Source organism: Astyanax mexicanus, chromosome 2 (genome assembly GCF_023375975.1).
Source record: "Astyanax mexicanus isolate ESR-SI-001 chromosome 2, AstMex3_surface, whole genome shotgun sequence".
In the NCBI taxonomy this organism is placed as follows: domain Eukaryota; kingdom Metazoa; phylum Chordata; class Actinopteri; order Characiformes; family Acestrorhamphidae; genus Astyanax; species Astyanax mexicanus.
Window position 1 is genome coordinate 72,275,869 of NC_064409.1, and position 19,168 is coordinate 72,295,036.

The 19,168-nt window shown below is 37.8% G+C and overlaps 1 long non-coding RNA gene across 3 annotated transcripts in view; it reads left to right on the plus strand.

Annotated features, from left to right (window-relative positions):
• Positions 1-1,421: 1,421 nt before the first annotated feature.
• The window catches only part of LOC125799072 (uncharacterized), a 188,020-nt gene continuing 170,273 nt past the window's right edge, over positions 1,422-19,168 (plus strand). For 2 of the 3 annotated variants that reach the window (XR_007437911.1, XR_007437906.1), the window contains exon 1: positions 1,425-5,121. This is a non-coding gene — a long non-coding RNA (uncharacterized LOC125799072). Of the gene's footprint in view, positions 5,122-5,977; positions 6,061-19,168 lie in introns of all 3 variants that reach the window. The other variant, XR_007437897.1, reaches the window with a different exon arrangement.

Here is a 19,168-nt window from a genome sequence, read left to right on the forward strand (position 1 = left end):
TTGTCCACAAAAAAGTAATCTAAACGTGAAAATTTATTATGCGGGTGAGAGTAGAAAGAAAACCCCTTAGCTAGCGGATTGTAAAACCTCCAAGAATCGACAATTTAATTTTCAGTGATGAACTCAGAAATTACTTTAGACATTGATGATGGAGTGAGAGAACGTGGATTTGAGTGATCCAAACCTGGATCAATAGTACAGTTAATATCTCCACCCATAATTAAAAGATGGGTATTTAAGGAAGGAATTGAACGAAAAAGATTCTGCATAAAATTAGGATTATCAAAATTAGGGGCATAGATGTTTACCAACAACACTTTCATGTCAAACAAGGTCAAACAAAATCGGGGATAAACTGAATTCCTTTTTTAATTAAAATCGCAACACATCTAGATTTGGAAGGAAATGTAGAGTGAAATTTTTTTTCCGACCCACGGGAAAATTCAACTTGGAGTGGTCGTCCCTGATAAGATGGGTTTCTTGTAGAAAAGCTATGTCTAAATTCAAATGCTTCAAATGGGCATTCACCTTTAGATGCTTAACCATATTGTTCAAACCATTAACATTCCAACTGCCAAATTTTAAATTAGGTCCACAATTGAAGTTACGTTGTGTATAATTGACCATTTAAATTAGTAGGGCAACGTGAAAAAAAATGAAAAACAATACAATGCCAGCAACAAAAAAAGAAAATCTCAAAAATCTCATGAACAATTTATCCCCTTCCCCAAATTTAACTCAAAGACCATGTTCTCCACTGAATTGGGGATCATCAACCATCTCAAGTATACAAGGATACGCACGCACAAAAACTAAAAGGCACATATTACCGGAAATGACAAATATTCAAGAAACGACCCAGAAAACATCTAGCTCCGTTAACATGACGTCAGATCGACTAGCGACGTATGAACAAATAAAACCTAATGGCAAATGCAAGAACATATTGCTTAACATATTGCTTAACATATTGCTTAATTAATATTAATAGCTCTACTGCTCTCTGGATGTATTGATCTCTTATTTGCTTATTAAAAGATACAATGCGCACAAACTACACTTATCATTTACACTTGCTAGCTGTTGTCATGTCTGTTGCCATTTGTAAAATCGCAAAACACACTATGGATTTAAAAAACTCTTTTATAAATCTTCAGAAGCGTAAAAGTGTAAAAAAAAGAGCTTGAGAGTGCATTTCCGGGGCTGGGCAGTGCATGTGCTAAAAATTGTACATTTTGTTAAGGGTTCAGGCTTCAGAGATCCACTTTTTTTTAATCTTTTTGTCCAAGAATTGAGTCAAAATGTTAAAAAAAAAACTTAAAAACAACCATTCTATGGAATTCCTTGGCCCAGAATTGTATGGAAAAGTGTGCTCATTTGACTGTATAGGTTTTTAACTGAAGGAGCTATGCCAGTTTCTTCATATTTTTTTAGGTTCGGATTTGGGATAGGTGTAGTAAAGGGTTAAAAATAAGCCCCACAGGACATTTTTTGTCCTGTGACTTGTCATAATCTTAAAGTAGACTTCAAAGATTAAGAAAAACCCCAAGATGTTTTTATTTAATGCACAGGATTTTAGTATAATGTGAAAACATACAGGCAAATTTACATTTTTTTGCTATTTGTTTTATATTTTTGTCCCAAATTTGTAAAAAACTTAATAACCATTTCGTTAAATTCCTTGGCCCAGAATTGTATGGAAAAGTGGCTCATTTGTCTGTATAGGTTGTTAACTCAAGGAGCTATGCCATTTTCTTCATATTTTTTTCCGGTTCAGAATCAGCATAGATGCATAAATGTCATGGGAAATTATTTCATCCTGTTACCTGTCAGAATCTTAAAATAGACACTCCAAAGATTAAGAAAAAAACAGGTGGCGAAAAAAAAAAAATCCACTATGTGCTCGTGGACCCCTGTTTCCATCTAGACTAAATTTCATTGGCCACGGAATTTACCACGCCCACACCTAATTTCATTGGCCACGGAAGGTTTGGCGCTTGAGAGTGCATTTCCGGGGCATGACAGTGCACATGCACTGTGAAGCCCCTGTTGCACACGGGCAGTCTTGGAATCAGTTCAGACTTCAGCGCCGCGATGTCCTGGACAAGCAGAGCAGCACTAGCTCCAGGTGGGGCTACTGCCTCAGGAGACGGCGGGGACGCAGACTGGATTATAGGCCGGAGGGAACTCTAACTCACGTCCGCTCCATGCGGTGTCAGAACCGGAAGTCCGTCTTGTTTATTTTTAAATGTCATAATGTTAACGGATTTAGAAATGGAGAGCATACAAATGGTATCAGACGTGTTAGGAAGAGCAGCTTGCCGACAGACTCATAAGTACTGCAAAAAAAATTAGATTTGTAGTCTTCATTTTTGGAATAGTAAAAAAGGGAATCGATCTCTTTCTCAGGTACGTGCAGCAATGTAGGTAGGTGGTGTTAATGAGCTTAATAAAACTATGGCTATGACCAAAATGGCTTAATACTCCCTCATAAGTGTTGCGCTATTTAGGGAGACACTATGTAGTTCACTAACTAGTGGTGAAACAGGAGTGAATTCGGACACTAACTCATCATTATCATGCGCCAGCACTGGTCACATAAACACACACAAAGAGAGGGGTTTAGCCGCGTTTAAAACTCCATAAAGCAACTGAGCTCTGAATTAAAGATAGTGAAGCTCTGAGCTGATCATGAAGTAATTTATATGCCTGTTATATTTGCGCTGATCAAAATATTAATATTATTGAACTACATGAAGAAAAACTGAAATTAACAGCGTACACCGGCTCGCAGTGTTGCCAGATTGGGTGGTTTCATGCCAAATGTCGAGTTGTGTCTGAAATTGTCTGTAGGAAACGCTGCAAGGTTATGTTTATGTACTGTATTTACTTTTTTGGTTCGTGTGTCCTGTGATACAAGGCAAAAAACACATAATACAAGCATGCAGATAAACTAATTTAAAGATATTTTTTTTGTAATCAGTGATTCGTCACATATTGAAGGTATTTTAGTTAAGGTCATGTTGGAATAAACCCTGTAATATTGTTAATATGACGAACATCAGCTGTTTGGGTGGTTTTCTCAGGATTTTGGCGGATTTAAAACACGTTTTTTACCCAGTGAATTGGTTTTATCTGAATTACACTAACAATCTGGCAACCATGATGGCTCACTGTCCGCTCCGTTTCTGCGTCTGTCTGTTGCTTAGTAGCGATTTTTTCAAATTATAAAATAGTAAAGATCTAAATAATAAAGGCAGTTGTTTATTCATAGCCAATAATATTATAAATACATACACACTACACATATTTTATTATATTGACATTTAAGAAATATAAATAATCATTAATTGTTGACTAATATATTTATTGACATCCATGAGCTTTTTAATCACGGAGGACTTTTTTTCTGGCATTCGGCAGAGAAATTGAGCTGTGTTGAGTGAGGTCTCCCTGCCTTACGATGTAGACTTTTATATAATATAATATAATGTGATAGTACATTCTATATAACATTAAATTTGATGTAATAGAATAATAGTAATAATAATCACGGAAGACTTTTATTATGACATTCGCCGGAGCCATGGTGAGAGAGGTCTGCGCACAAACGCGCTCTCGAGCCGTATACTATGAAACGCCAAAAGGCCCAAAAAACGCCTGGACCAGACGCCTTTTATCGAAAAGAACGGCGTAAAATACGCCGTTCTGTGTGGGTTTTACGCCGTAATATACGCCGTATGATTTCAAGACGCCGTAATATACGCCGTATGATTTCACGACGCCGTTAAAAACGCCGCTAAAAGCACAGAAGACGCCGTTTCCCACGGCGTTTTTCGACCCTTTTGGCGCGCCGTCTCAGTGCAACGGCGTAAAAAGCGGCGTTTTAGTGTCTGACTGCGTCCGAAATCGCATACTTCCATACTAAACAGTATGCAAAAGCAGTATGCGAGATGGGGTAGTGTGTCCGAATGCGCAGTATGCGAGTTTAGGTATGCGAAAAGTTCCCGGATGACATACTGCACCGGGACAGATTTTGAAGTATGCAAGCCCTGCACACTTCACCCGCTCATATTTCCCAGAGTTCCAAGGGGGGCGGCGGAAGCGAAGCAGAGGTTGAAGATGGCGGACAGCGGTGACGCGGGTCTTTACAAGTTTAAGTAGAATGTAATCGGAATAATAGAAAATATCACCACTTAAGTACCCAAAGTAACGTTATGAGTAATTTTGTGAAGAATGATACGCATATTTTATTTGATTTTTAATTTATTAACTTCGCTAACGCTAACTTGCAAGTGTTTAAGGCTACCGTCAGTACGCGCTAAGATAGTCATGCTAGCTCGCTCGCTAACTAGTTAGCCAGCCAAGCTAACCTAGCTAGCTTAATGTTGTATTGTTAGTAAAGAAATGTAGCGCTATTTCAGTTACCTAGGATCACAGAGTCGAGTAAGTTGAGCGGTTGTGTGGGCTAAACGTGCGGGATTAGCTACAGCTGGTGTTAGCTAGCCAACGCTAACTAGATTTGTTTGTTCTCATCTGAATGTAGTTTTGAATTTTGTGTTTTAGTACCTCTATTAATCTCGCTAGCACACCGTTCAACGTGGCTTAATGGCTCATTCTGAAGTATCTAGGTTAGCTAGTTTCCTGAACTGTCTTTCTGTAATTTAAAGTATTGCTGAGTTAATTTGGCTACAAATGTACTTGTAAGTGGTTTGCAGGTTACGTTGTTTAACTAGTTAGGTAGTTAGCTATATAACGTAATGTTAAATAAAGTTGAATGGCTAATCTAGCTGGCTATTTTAGCATTTTCATTTTAGTTTACATCTTGGCTGCCTAGCTTAGCTGTCATACAATTGTGATGAAGTTGGTGGTTCACCTTAGTAGCTAGTAATAAGCCAAAACTATACTTTTAAAAGAAATAAATCTTGCTTTGAGGTAATTGATGCTAAATATTTATTATTGTTGTAACCCTGCTACAATATTGTCACATTTGCCATTCCATTTAAAGCTAAAGTTTTATATTGCAGGGAGTGATGAGGACACCAGGGAGCTGATCCGGTGGAGGGTGGCCAATGAGGCCCTCTTCACCGGAAAAAGAAATGCAGCAGTTCGAGGATTTGAGTAAGTAACTTAACTGTTTATTTAACCTAACTTTAGATATGTTTTACAGCAAATTACCCAATGTTAAATCAACACTGACTGTACAAAATGTACACTCACAATTGTCTGTTAAATGTGTTGTAGTGTATGTGGTAATGTTGTAGTATTAAACGTTTGCTTATTGAAAGCAGTGTGTGGACTGTAGTAATAATTGTTGTGTGCATTATGTTTATAGAGCCTTCGTGTTCGTTTTTGTAAAAAAAAAGTGCTCAGGTGTCTCTGTATAGCTCTTTTTTAATGGACTGTTTTAGGGGTGTGTCCAAAATGACCGGATTCCAGCTTTGCTAATGAATATTCATACATGCAAACAGCATGCAGATATCTCTCCTCTGATTGGCTAGGAGCACTGCGACGCCCCTCCGCCGCTCTGCCGCTCACTGCCTCCCACCTCCTAACTGATGAGCGGTGATGTTGCGTCGCTTCAGCTCCGCCTCTGGGAGTTTCTCGAGCCAAGGTGGGCTGGTCTGTGAGTTTCTGCCTACGTAGGCAGAAAGATAATTCAAAATTCACCCGTTTTTCGGAGGGGGGGAGGGGGGATTTCTTTGCTTAGCTCCTGCAGACAATTCCTCACTAATGCTGCGAGCTCGTACGTCTTGTTCACCAGCGAGTTCACGTTCCCCATCACCACTGTCAGTATACAAGGCTTGTATTTCCAGCTGTTCTCCCATTGTTTAGCCTTTAGTTTAGCTCCGGCTTTGCAGCCCCTGAAGCGTCGCCTTGGCTCCAAGTGCACGTCTGTAGTCAGAGTCGTCTTCAACAGGCAGAGTCTGGTACTGGTTGTAAATTCCTTCCTAACTGCAGAATATCTGTTCCGCAGGATTGCCAGGCGCAGGATAGCTGCATGATGATGGACGACGTGCATGTGATGCAGAGGTGCTGGCCACAGGAGGCAAAATTAAGGTATTAAGACAATTAAGACATTATTGGTACACAATTTTACTGCTAATATTTAGTATTTGTTATTTACATATAAAGCCTTTAAACAGTATTTTATTAAGAATGCACCCATGTTTGTAGTTAACAGGACATAACATGCACAAAATTAATAGAGAATCTAAAGTACAACCTGATTAATTTAAAAAACAGAATTGTGTATGTGTATGTTCAGAATTGTGCATGTAGCTTTTGCACTGGTTGACTGGTTAAATCAACATCATGCAAGGTTCCGGTAATGACGTGCTCGCCTCGGCTCCGCTACCTTTCTGTAAAATCCTGGAAAATACTCGTTATATGAGACACTGAACAACATCTTAAGTCAGCAATGATGCCTCTTTCACAAAGGAAGTCAAGTAAAATGACTAGTAAGCCGACCCAGTCGAAGTTATCTGACTTCACTTCTAAGGTGAGCGCTAAAGCTAGCGGTGACAATGGCGGGGCTAACACGGGAACAGACCAGGTAATGGAGGAGGATAATTGTGAGTCGAATGAGAAGGAAAAGACGGTTGAAATTGGCTCAGACGCAATATTGGCTGCAATCGCAAGCTTAAAGTCTGATTTCTCCTCCAAATTAGACGGTATTCTGTCAGCAATAGAGAATGTGAAAAGAGATGTTAATGAATGTGCCGAGCGGGTCGGTGAGGCGGAGGTCCGGGTATCTGCTGCAGAGGATAATATCACCAGTCTGATAGCCAGGGCTCAGGCTCTTGAAGATAAAGTTATCTTGAAGAAGTTATACTAAAGACTGGTGAAGGAGAACATGCCAAGATGCATGAAAACTGTGATTAAAAACCAGGGTTATTCCACCAAAAATTGATTTCTGAACCACATTTTAAGGTCTGATCAATATGAAGTCTGAAAGCTCTGCAAATAAATGCTCTAAATGACAATATTTTTATTTGGAATTTGAGGAAAATGTTGTCTGTAGTTTGTAGAATAAAACAAACTACAGACAACATTTTCCTCAAATTCCAAATAAAAAAGCTTGTAGTTGGACTTCGGGAGTGGGCTGGCGGCGTTATTCCCATGACCCGCCGGGCAGCGTGTGGGGAAACCAGAGTCTTTGGGTTCCGGGGGGAGTATGGTTGCAAAACTGAAACTTAAAGGAATTGACGGAAGGGCACCACCAGGAGTGGAGCCTGCGGCTTAATTTGACTCAACACGGGGAACCTCACCCGGCCCGGACACGGAAAGGATTGACAGACTGATGGCTTTTTCTCGATTCTGTGGGTGGTGGTGCATGGCCGTTGTTAGTTGGTGGAGTGATTTGTCTGGTTAATTCCGATAACAAGACTATAATGCAAAGTTGTAAATCAGTACATATTTTAACTGGAAATAAGAAATGAGTAACATAATGTAATGCATGAAAATTTTTAATATTTTGCATTTAATTTTTTTATAGATTTGGAACGTGAAGACCACGAGTGCACGATCATATTTTAATTTTGTCATCCTCCTTCCATCCAACCAAGATCATTTTTTTAGTCATTTTATTAGTTTTTAGTTTTTAATCTTTTCTGTTCTCAAATAAATATTTGCAATTCATGCATTTTACCCATTGTTGAAGTATGTTGTGTAAATGTCTTGATAATGCAGATTGTGAGAAGTTTCAGCTCTGGTAAGAGAGAAGGGCTGCACACTTTCCCCCAGAGGAGAGGGTATCTACTTCAGCACAGTCACTGGCAAACTGGAGAGAACCTTGACAATAAGATCCCTTTTGCTCTTCATATCTGGTGCTTGACTGGTAAAAGCCCTCAATCCGGCCTGCACTTTTTGGTCTGGTTAATTTGGATTCTGGTTAATTTTTATGCCTGGTGCAGTGTGTGTGAAATACAGTAATCACAACAACCACACCAAGACCTTTGAGACAAAATGGTCTTGTTCTGGTCCCAAATGAACTCTGTAGCAGTTTGTTTGTTATGAAAAAGCCCTGCTGAACACTATGGCAAAGTTAATCATGCTGATCTTGCTGGTTGAACATCTTTATCCTTCTTGATAATGCTGGTCAGCCACCTTGGTCATTCTTGTTTATGCTCCACCAACTTAGGTTTTTTGTAAATTGTGCATAATATGCTAAACCTATGTTTGAGAACTCATTGACAATCATGACATGTTTGGTGTGAAACAGCTCAGCATAAGAACATAAGCCTCAATAATTATTTAATAAATTTTTAAATTTGTAAACAATATGGCCACAATATGCAAATTAGACCTGTAACTTTTGAATGCTTAACCTGACATCCATGCCACTTCAGACCTTTGATCATAACATGATTCTCAGATACCCTGTCAGTTCATGTAGACACACACCAGAGGGGGCGGAGCCAATATTAGATTACTGTTTCTCCTGAACTATATACAAGCTATCAAGCTCAACCTTGGCAATTATCATATATGGCCCATGTAATAATGGTACACCAAAGGAAAATTTGATATGTAACATTTTGTAGTCAGTACTTTTCAGTATTTTTTTTTATTAAGAACCTGGAGTAGTTTCACCAAATGACCACTAGAGTGCAGCAAGACACCACATTAAACCTGCTTAAATACCCCTAAATTATTGGATATTGCCATATATTACAGCTAATAAGCTGTCCTTATGTCAGCAGCATGGAGCATCCAAAAGAGGGCGCCATTTTTAAAAAATATAATAATTATATAATTTCACTACTTTTTACTAACTTACTGAAGCACAAAATTGGTTTGTTAACATCACTGAGCTTTGAACTTCATAGCCAGGTTTATCCAGTCATGAGAAAAGGTATTTAAGGTGGCCGATTGCAAGTTGTTCTCCTATTTGAATCTCCTCTGTGTGGCATCATGGACTCATCAAAACAACTCTCAAATGATCTAAAAACAAAGATTGTTCAACATAGTTGTTCAGGGGAAGGATACGAAAAGTTGTCTCAGAGATTTAACCTGTCAGTTTCCATTGCATGTTTTTACTACTTTTTAAGCATCAAGAGCTCATACCTCAGGACGTTTAATACCCTCCTCCCAGTGCCCCCGTATGTTTTCAACAATATTATTCTAAATAAATACAATTTCACTAAACATACTTGCTGAAATATATCCATGTATATAATGAAATGAATATTCATTAAAAAAAATTATGTTATGCATGTTGTATATGTCGCAGCCACTGAACGATGCATCCTTGGGGGGCTAACAATGAAAAAAAAACAGTTGAACTGATTGCATTATAAAGTCTCATGTATTGAATTAAACAAAAACAGCAATTTGCTTTTAAAATGTAAATCCATGTATACTGTCACTTTGCTTTTTACTGTGAAAAGGGACTGTAGTGTAGTGACTGCTTTTCAATTTGGTACTAATTCCTCTCCATATGTAAGTATAACTTGCTGGTATACAGTTAAAGAATGTAGCTCAATATTACTACTTAACACTGAAATGGTTTTTAGACTATCAAAAGATCCTACTTTTTTAATGTTGGTAGCATTATCTAAGAGGGTAACATAGGGTATCAAAAATATCCTGTAGTTTTAATGCTGTGTCAGCATTTTTTAAAAGCCCTCAAATACCAAACCCTCTGGGTACCTTCAGAGCACAGAGATCAAAGAGCCGGGCTATATGCTTGGAATGGATCTCATGGGTCCATTTCCAAAGAGTAAGAAGGGCAACGTCTACCTGTTTGTGATTGTGGACTACTTTACCAAGTGGATTGAACTGTACCCTTTACGTGACAGCAGAGGGCATCGTCTCTGCAGAATCCTGAGAGAAGAGATCTTCACCAGGTGGGGTGTGCCAAAATATGTCTTATCTGATCGGGGTCCTCAATTTCTTAGCCAACTGATGTCAGACCTGTGTAAAATCTGGGGAGTAACCCAGAAACTTACAACTAGTTACCATCCTCAGACCAATCTTACAGAACGGGTCAACAAAGTTTTGAAGACAATGATGGCCTCATATGTGAAGGAAAACCACCAAGACTGGGATAGGTGGCTGTGTGAATTCAGGTTCGCCATTAACAATGCCAGACATGAAACCACAAAGAACACTCCTGATGAGCTGGCACTAGGTAGAACCCTGAAGGGTCCTTTGGAGAGATTTATTTACCATCAGGCTGTGATGCCAAACCATCCCTCATATTCCCTTGTTGAGAGACAACACCAGCTCAACGAGAAGGTGAGATGCTCAGCTCATGCGGCACACCTCAGACAAGCCAGGTATTATAATACCCGAAGGAAAGATGTGCACTTTCAAGAGGGAGATTTGGTCTGGGTGCGTGCCCATCATATCTCTAAAGCTTCTGAAAATTTCTCTGCTAAATTAGCTCCTAAGTGGATGGGGCCTGTCAAAGTGGAGAAGAAGCTTGGTCCAGTGAATTATGCAGTCATGGGATTGCGTCCTGGGGATCAACAGGACGTTGTAAATGTGGCAAATTTGAAGCGATACTTTGGTGCTATTCCCCGGTAGCCTCCAGCTGGGGGGGGGGGGGGGGGGGGGGGGGATTATGTAATGCCACTACATAAGGGGACCTGTGGTAAGACCTATTTGTGATTAATACTATCATTTATTTCAGATTTATTTCAGGTCGATATTCTCCTTCAGGATCTTTTGGTAGACAGCAGAATTCATAGTTCCATTTATCACAGCAAGTCCCCAGAGCATCACACTACCGCCACCATATTTTTCTGTTGCTATAATGTTCTTTTTCTGGAATGCAGTGTTTCTTTTACGCCACATGTACTTGGACACACACCTTTGTCTCATCGGTCCACAGAACGTTTTCCCAAAAGTCTTGGGGATAATCAAGATGTGTTCTGGAAAAATTGAGACGAGCTTTAATGTTTTTTTTTGCTCAGCAGTGGTTTTTCGTCCATTTTTGCTCAGTCTCTTTCTGATGGCGGAGGCATGAACACTGACCTTAACTGAGGCAAGTGAGGGCTGCAGTTCTTGTTGGATGTTGTTGTGGGGTCTTTTGTGACCTCTTGGATGAGTTGTCGCTGCACTCTTGCGGTAATTTTGGGCGTCTGGCCACTCTTGGGAAGGTTCTCCACTGATCCATGTCTTTGCCATTTGTGGACAATGGCTCTGACTGTGGTTCGCTGGATTCCTAAAGCTTTGGAAATGGCTCTATAACCCATTCCAGACTGATAGATCTCAATTACCTTCTTTCTCAATTGTTCCTGAATTTCTTTGGATCTCGGCATGATGTGTAGCTTTTAAGGATCTTTTGGTGGACTTTACTTTGTCAGGCAGGTCCTATGTAAGTGATGTCTTGATTGAGAACAGGCGTGGCAATTTTTAGGCCTGGGTGTGGCTAGAGACAGTGTACTCATGTGTCAGAAACCACAGTGACGGTATGTTTTAACAAGGGGGCAATCACTTTTTCACACAGGGCCATGTAGGTTTGGATTTTTTTTCTTCCTTAATAATAAAAACCTTCATTTGAAAATATCATTTTGTGTTTACCTGTGTTGTCTTTGACTAACAGTTAAATTGGTTTGATGTTCCGAAACATTTAAGTGCGACAAACATGCAAAAAATCAGGAAATCAGGAAGCGGGCAGACACTTTTTCACACCACTGTAAGTGGAAAGTGTCAAAATAAACAAATTGTAAAGATACATAAATAACTCCTACATAAAATTCATTAATTTATACACTTATTAAAGTGCCATTCAATATGTCTGTCTTTGTTAAAAAGCATAAAACAAAGTATTTCAGCATGAAAGCAGGTATTTCTAATGTATAACAGCGTCCTGAATCATTACTCCATCTCTGCTGTTTGTAACAAACAAAACCGTGTAAATCGGGTAAAAATTGGTAGAGTTGTGATTATTATGGGTGTATTAATCACCTTCCTCAGTGTAAATTAATGCACTGGGAGCGCAGAGTTGCCTCCGCCAATATGGCAGCCATGCTGACACGCCAGGAGGCAGGTTATGCAGCGTCTACGTATAAGATGTTGATGCACACACACACACATCATCACCTAGTCATGTAATGTGTAGTTATTTATATCGATTACTTTACTTCTTAGCCTTCCACATGTTAATAATGCAACTAATACTATTTTTTTTGCATATTATTAGGACCAGTACAAATGACTGGCAAACTCATCCCTGATCTTGGTTTCTTTGTTAGGGTATAACATGAACCAGCAGAGGATGACTCGCCTCCGTACAACACTGTGTGACTTCTTTCTTGACCTATAAATCAGCAAATGAGGTGAAACCCAGCATCTTTGAAAATATAATCTATATAATCTAGTCAGAAATACATAAAACTGTAGTAAATAAAACTTAGTACTTTATTTTTGTATTGCCATTGTCATTACTTGTATATTGTTTTAATTATGCCTCGTAACTTTCTTTTAACATTGTTCTGCATCTGCTGAAAAGCTTTAGGGAGATGAAGATTTCATTTTTCAGCACGATCTGGCACCTGCTCACAGTGCCAAAACCACTGGTAAATGGTTTACTGACCATGGTATTACTGTGCTCAATTGGCCTGTGTTACTGTCCCAATACTTAATAGGCCATGGTCTAGGGGTGTAGAGCGGAACCAGTAACATTATTAAGATATGGATCGCTTAAGGTGGAACTTGAAACTGGTATCTAAGGAGTGAATTGACTGGAGAGCAGGCAGCTTAAAGCAGAACAAGTAATTTAGATTTATTTAGGCTTTTCTTTACTTTACATTTATGCAGCAACAAACAGGGGAAACATCAGAGACAGACATGATTTGGATTAACCTCACCTCAGAAAGAGAAGATGAACGGTACCAAAGAAAAGAACAGAACAAAACAAAATCACACTAAGCTCTTTTAAGACACTAGCCTAACTACCCAAAAGAAAAGGAATAAACAAACAAAAACCTGTCTAGCTACACTAGTCTTATAATACAAAAATACATATGTTGGTACCCGCCCTTTTAATCTAATGTGTTTATACAATGAATTACCTACGTGGTGGAATGTAGGTGCGCGCACAGTCTAACCTGTTCTCAATCTGAGGGGGAGAAAGACATAAAATTCAGGACTGAACAAAAACAGAGCTTGTGAATAAAGCACTACTTCAGTAACACAGAGAAGCAAGATCTCGACTAGTTTCTGACAAAAGCAGTAAGAAAAGTGCGTAACGGCCACAATAAAACAGAGTGAAACCACAATAAAAACGGAGTGTGCAAACGGGCCTCCATAATGCCTCAGCAGTGCCACAGGCTGATTGCCTCCATGCCACACCACATTGAAGCAGCCATGAAGCAACATATAGATAAACATTACAATACATATTCTCTGTGTTGCCTGAGTTACATGAATTTAATACACATAAACAGCCCACAAATACAGCTACAAACCACAAAAATATATAATATACCCAGCAATCAATGCTTAATTTTCCTACAAGTACAGGCATTCAACAAATATCACTCATTTATATGACGACAGTACGCCAGAGCAGCCAAAACATTAAGTACACACAAAAACTCACCAGTCAGGCAGCCTATTATTGTAAATGAGTTTCACATTGAAGGACAGCCTTTAAAATGTTTTTTTAATATGATGTGACTCAATAAAATTAAATGAGTTAATTATTTCATCTGTGAATACTAAAACAATGTTAAGCCTCCTAGCGATGTTATTTAAAGTTTCTACCAAACTGGTGACCCCATTTCTAATATGGAGTAGATCAGCGTAATAGAGTTTCCAGCTTGTCCTTAACTGATACATTTAGTTGAGTTGTATATTTTAAATGTCATAAACAATTTTAATAAACCAATTATTCTTATTATTATCATATAATAATAATAATAATACTACTACTAATAATAATAATAATTAGTAGTAGTAGTAGTAGTAGTAGTAGTAGTAGTGTTGTTATACAATGTAGCAAAAATATGAATGTGAAAATATAATAAAATAGTAAATAAAATAAAAAATATATAAAATTATCAGCCTTTCACAGACAAGCACTGTTATAATGATTACTGATTTACAAACCTAATTTTTCACCTCATGAGCTGTTACTCTGCAACAATAAATATATTATCTATCACAGAAAATCTCATGAATATGTAGTTTAACAAAATATATAACCTTTCTCTGCTGCCGGGAGAGTGCTCTTCCCTATTCTTGATTTATTAAAAGGCATTTTACACAGCAGACAATTGAAGCACTTGGGGCTTTTATTTTAACTGAAGAAAGACTTACTTCACAAACTCAGAGGGCTGAACTTATGGCTGAACTGCTTGGAGAAAGAGGGCGTAAGTGATTTCTCAGTTTTTTTCATTTGAAACGTGGTGACTTTATCTAAGAGAAAATAAAGAGAAGATAAAAGGGTTAAGGAAAATCACTTGGATTGATAAATTCAATTTGATTTAATAATTGTTAATCTTCTTTATTAATTGTTCTAAAGATTTATAATTGTATTTTCATGATGAAATGTAAAGACACCACACATTGTTCATGTAGTGCCTTATCCAGAACCAACTTTCGGTTCCCCATTTATGATTATATATAATCCATTGCTCTAAAGTAACAGCTCATGAGGTGAGAAATTATTATTATTACTATGATAAAGCGTGTTAGCAAATTATTATTTTATTAAGAAATACACTTAAAACCATTACTGTGTAACAGTAATTTTCAGCTTGTCCTTAACTGATACATTCAGGCGTAAGAAGAAGAAGAAGAAGAAGAAGAAGAAGAAGAAGAATTGTATTATTATTATTATTATTATTATTATTATTATTATTATTATTATTATTATTATTATGTTATACTTGAGAAACACCAGTGGTAGAGTCTTGTTTATTTTTAAGCTGTTTATTTTTAAATGTCATAATGTTAACGGATTTAGAAATGGAGAGCATACAAATGGTATCAGACGTGTTAGGAAGAGCAGCAAGTGTCGGCAATGCAATTGCCGACAGACTAATAAGTACTGCCAAAAGAATCCGATTTATAGTTTTCATTTTTGGAATAGTAAAAAAGGGAATCGATCTCTTTCTCAGGTACGTGCAGCAATGTAGGTAGGTGGTGCTAATGAGCTTAATAAAACTATGGCTATGACCAAAATGGCTTAATACTCCCTCATAAGTGTTGCGCTATTTAGGGAGACACTATGTAGTTCACTAACTAGTGGTAAAACAGGAGTGAATTCGGACACTAACTCATCATTATCATGCGCCAGCACTGATCGCATAAACACACACAGATGAGAGAGGGGTTTAGCCGCGTTTAAAACTCCATAAAGCAACTGAGCTCTGAATTAAAGATAGTGAAGCTCTGAGCTGATCATGAAGTAATTTATATGCCTGTTATATTTGCGCTGATCAAAATATTAATATTATTGAACTACATGAAGAAAAACTGAAATTAACAGCGTACACCGGCTCGCAGTGTTGCCAGATTGGGTGGTTTCATGCCAAATGTCGAGTTGTGTCTGAAATTGTCTGTAGGAAACGCTGCAAGGTTATGTTTATGTACTGTATTTACTTTTTTGGTTCGTGTGTCCTGTGATACAAGGCAAAAAACACATAATACAAGCATGCAGATAAACTAATTTAAAGATATTTTTTTTGTAATCAGTGATTCGTCACATATTGAAGGTATTTTAGTTAAGGTCATGTTGGAATAAACCCTGTAATATTGTTAATATGACGAACATCAGCTGTTTTGGTGGTTTTCTCAGGATTTTGGCGGATTTAAAACACGTTTTTTACCCAGTGAATTGGTTTTATCTGAATTACACTAACAATCTGGCAACCATGATGGCTCACTGTCCGCTCCGTTTCTGCGTCTGTCTGTTGCTTAGTAGCGATTTTTTCAAATTATAAAATAGTAAAGATCTAAATAATAAAGGCAGTTGTTTATTCATAGCCAATAATATTATAAATACATACACACTACACGTATTTTATTATATTGACATTTAAGAAATATAAATAATCATTAATTGTTGAATAATATATTTATTGACATCCATGAGCTTTTTAATCACGGAGGACTTTTTTTTCTGGCATTCGGCAGAGAAATTGAGCTGTGTTGAGTGAGGTCTCCCTGCCTTACGATGTAGACTTTTATATAATATAATATAATATAATGTGATAGTACATTCAGGCGTAATAATAATAATAATGAGAAGAAGAAGAATTGTATTATTATTATTATTATTATTATTGTTATACTTGAGAAACACCAGTTTTTTTAAATGTCATAATGTTAACGGATTTTAGAAATGGAGAGCCTACAAGTTTTCTCAGACGCGTTAGGAAGAGCAACAAGTTTCGGAAATGAAATTGCAGACAGACTGATAACTACAGCAAAAACAATTAGATTTGTTGTCTTCGTTGCTGGAATTGTAAAAAAGGGAATCGATCTCCTTCTTGTGATTATCAGGTACGTGCAGCAATTTAGTTAGGAGGTGCTAATGAGCTTAATAAAACTATGGCTATGACCAAAATGTCTATTAAAGGGCGCAGTACTTCACGTGAAAGGCTAGAGTGCTGACGCAGAAGATGGAGCAGCAGATCAGAGAAAGGCTTGGTGTGGTGGAGGATATAATTCTGTGGCTTGAGTGGAACAGGATTAGTCAGGAGAGGAACCAGCGGGAGAGAAATGAGAGGTTTGAGAGGGAACTGACGGAGAGGTTGGAGCGGGAGAACTGGGAGAAGTTGGAGCGGGAGCTGAGTGAGTGGATGGAGCGGGAGCTAAAGAAGACAATAGATCGGGAGCTGAGGGAGCTTGTGCAGGGACCTAATTGTTAATTGTTAATATTCTAATTGTTAATCTTCTTTATTAATTGTTCTAAAGATTTATAATTGTATTTTCATGATGAAATGTAAAGACACCACACATTGTTCATGTAGTGCCTTATCCAGAACCAACTTTCGGTTCCCCATTTATGTTTTATATATATATATATATATATATAATCCATTGCTCTAAAGTAACAGCTCATGAGGTGAGAAATTATTATTATTACTATGATAAAGCGTGTTAGCAAATTATTATTTTATTAAGAAATACACTTACAACCATTACTGTGTAATGCAGTTTCCAGCTTGTCCTTAACTGATACACTAAGTCATAATAATAATAAGAAGAAGAAGAAGTGGAAGAAGAAGAAGAATATTATTATTATGACTGAATGTATCAGTTAAGGACAAGCTGAAAACTGTATTGCACAGTAATGGTTTTAAGTGTATTTCTTTATAAAATAATAATTTGCTAACACGCTTTATCATAATATTTATTATTACTGTAAAATAAATAACTGTTAAATTAAAAAAACTGATACAGTTACTTCAGAAACACCAGTGAAAGAGTCTTGTTTATTTTTAAGCTGTTAATTTTTAAATGCCATAATTTTAACGGATTTTAGTAACGGAGAGTCTACGAATGATATCAGACGCCATCGGAAGAGCAACAAGTTTAGGAAATAAAATTGCGGACAGACTTATAACTACAGCAAAAACAATAAGATTTTTTGTCTTTGTTGCTGGAGTAATAAAAAAGGGAGATGATTTCCTTCTAGGGATTATGAGGTTCATGTAGTGCCTTATCCAGAACCAACTTTCGGTTCCCCATTTATGTTTTAAATATATATATATATATATATATAAAATCCATTGCTCTAAAGTAACAGCTCATGAGGTGAGAAATTATTATTATTACTATGATAAAGCGTGTTAGCAAATTATTATTTTATTAAGAAATACACTTACAACCATTACTGTGTAATACAGTTTCCAGCTTGTCCTTAACTGATACACTAAGTCATAATAATAATAATAATAAGAAGAAGAAGAATATTATTATTATGACTGAATGTATCAGTTAAGGACAAGCTGAAAACTGTATTGCACAGTAATGGTTTTAAGTGTATTTCTTTAAAAAAAAATAATTTGCTAACACGCTTTATCATAATATTTATTATTACAGTAAAATAAATAACTGTTAAATTAAAAAAACTGATACAGTTACTTCAGAAACACCAGTGGCAGAGTCTTGTTTATTTTTAAGCTGTTAATTTTTAAATGCCATAATTTTAACGGATTTTAGTAACGGAGACGCCATCGGAAGAGCAACAAGTTTAGGAAATAAAATTGCGGACAGACTTATAACTACAGCAAAAACAATAAGATTTTTTGTCTTTGTTGCTGGAGTAATAAAAAAGGGAGTTGATTTCCTTCTAGGGATTATGAGGTACGTGCAGCAAAGACACCATCGATCTGGTGTGGAAGCTGGATGGTGCCGAAAATCAACGTATTTGGCAACATCAGAGTCACAACCGCCGCTCAGGGCTTACAGTCCCCTACACCCGCATGTAAACTCAATGGTGAATGTAAAATAAATACGAGAAACCGTTAAAAAAAACGTAAAATAGGGGGGAAGAGAGAGAAAGAGAAAAAAAAAAAAATATATATAACTAAGTCAAACAAATAACGAGTTCTGAATACGGCCAAAACCTGGCCACAATTAGCATTGACTCGCTGCATCTAAATCCAAATAAATCCCACCAGTTAAATAAGCATTCCACCTCTATAAAGAAGAAATTTGCATTAAAATGAGTTCAGTCCGTGTTGTGATCAAGGGAAGCAACGAACTTGCGTGCTGATTCTGGATTATCAAACAGCTGCACCTTCCCATCGCGAACACACCGGACCTTGGCTGGGTAGGCGAATCCGCGGTACATGCCTCGCTGAGCCAGGGCTTTCACTTCAGCCTCGAATTCGCGCCGTCTGCGTAGAACTTCAGACGAGAGATCAGTGTAGAAGCGCAGGGTTGGCCCATTGTGAGATATTGAGCGTTTCTTCAACGCAGCTCGTAGGATGACCTCTTTGGTAGTGAACCGAAGAAAGCGGACCAGCACGCTCCGAGGTGTGCTTCTGGACCGGGATGCCAAAGCTGGAGATCTATGAGCCCGTTCAATTTCAATGGGTGGGGCGCCCATGGGAAGATCCATCCAGGAGGGAATCTGGAGTTGAAGAAACTCTGCCAGAGGGACGTTTCCCTCTGCATTTTCCGGTAAGCCGACGATTTTAAGGTTTTTCCTTCTTCCACGGTTTTCCAGGTCGTCGACCTTCGCCTGTAGGAACTC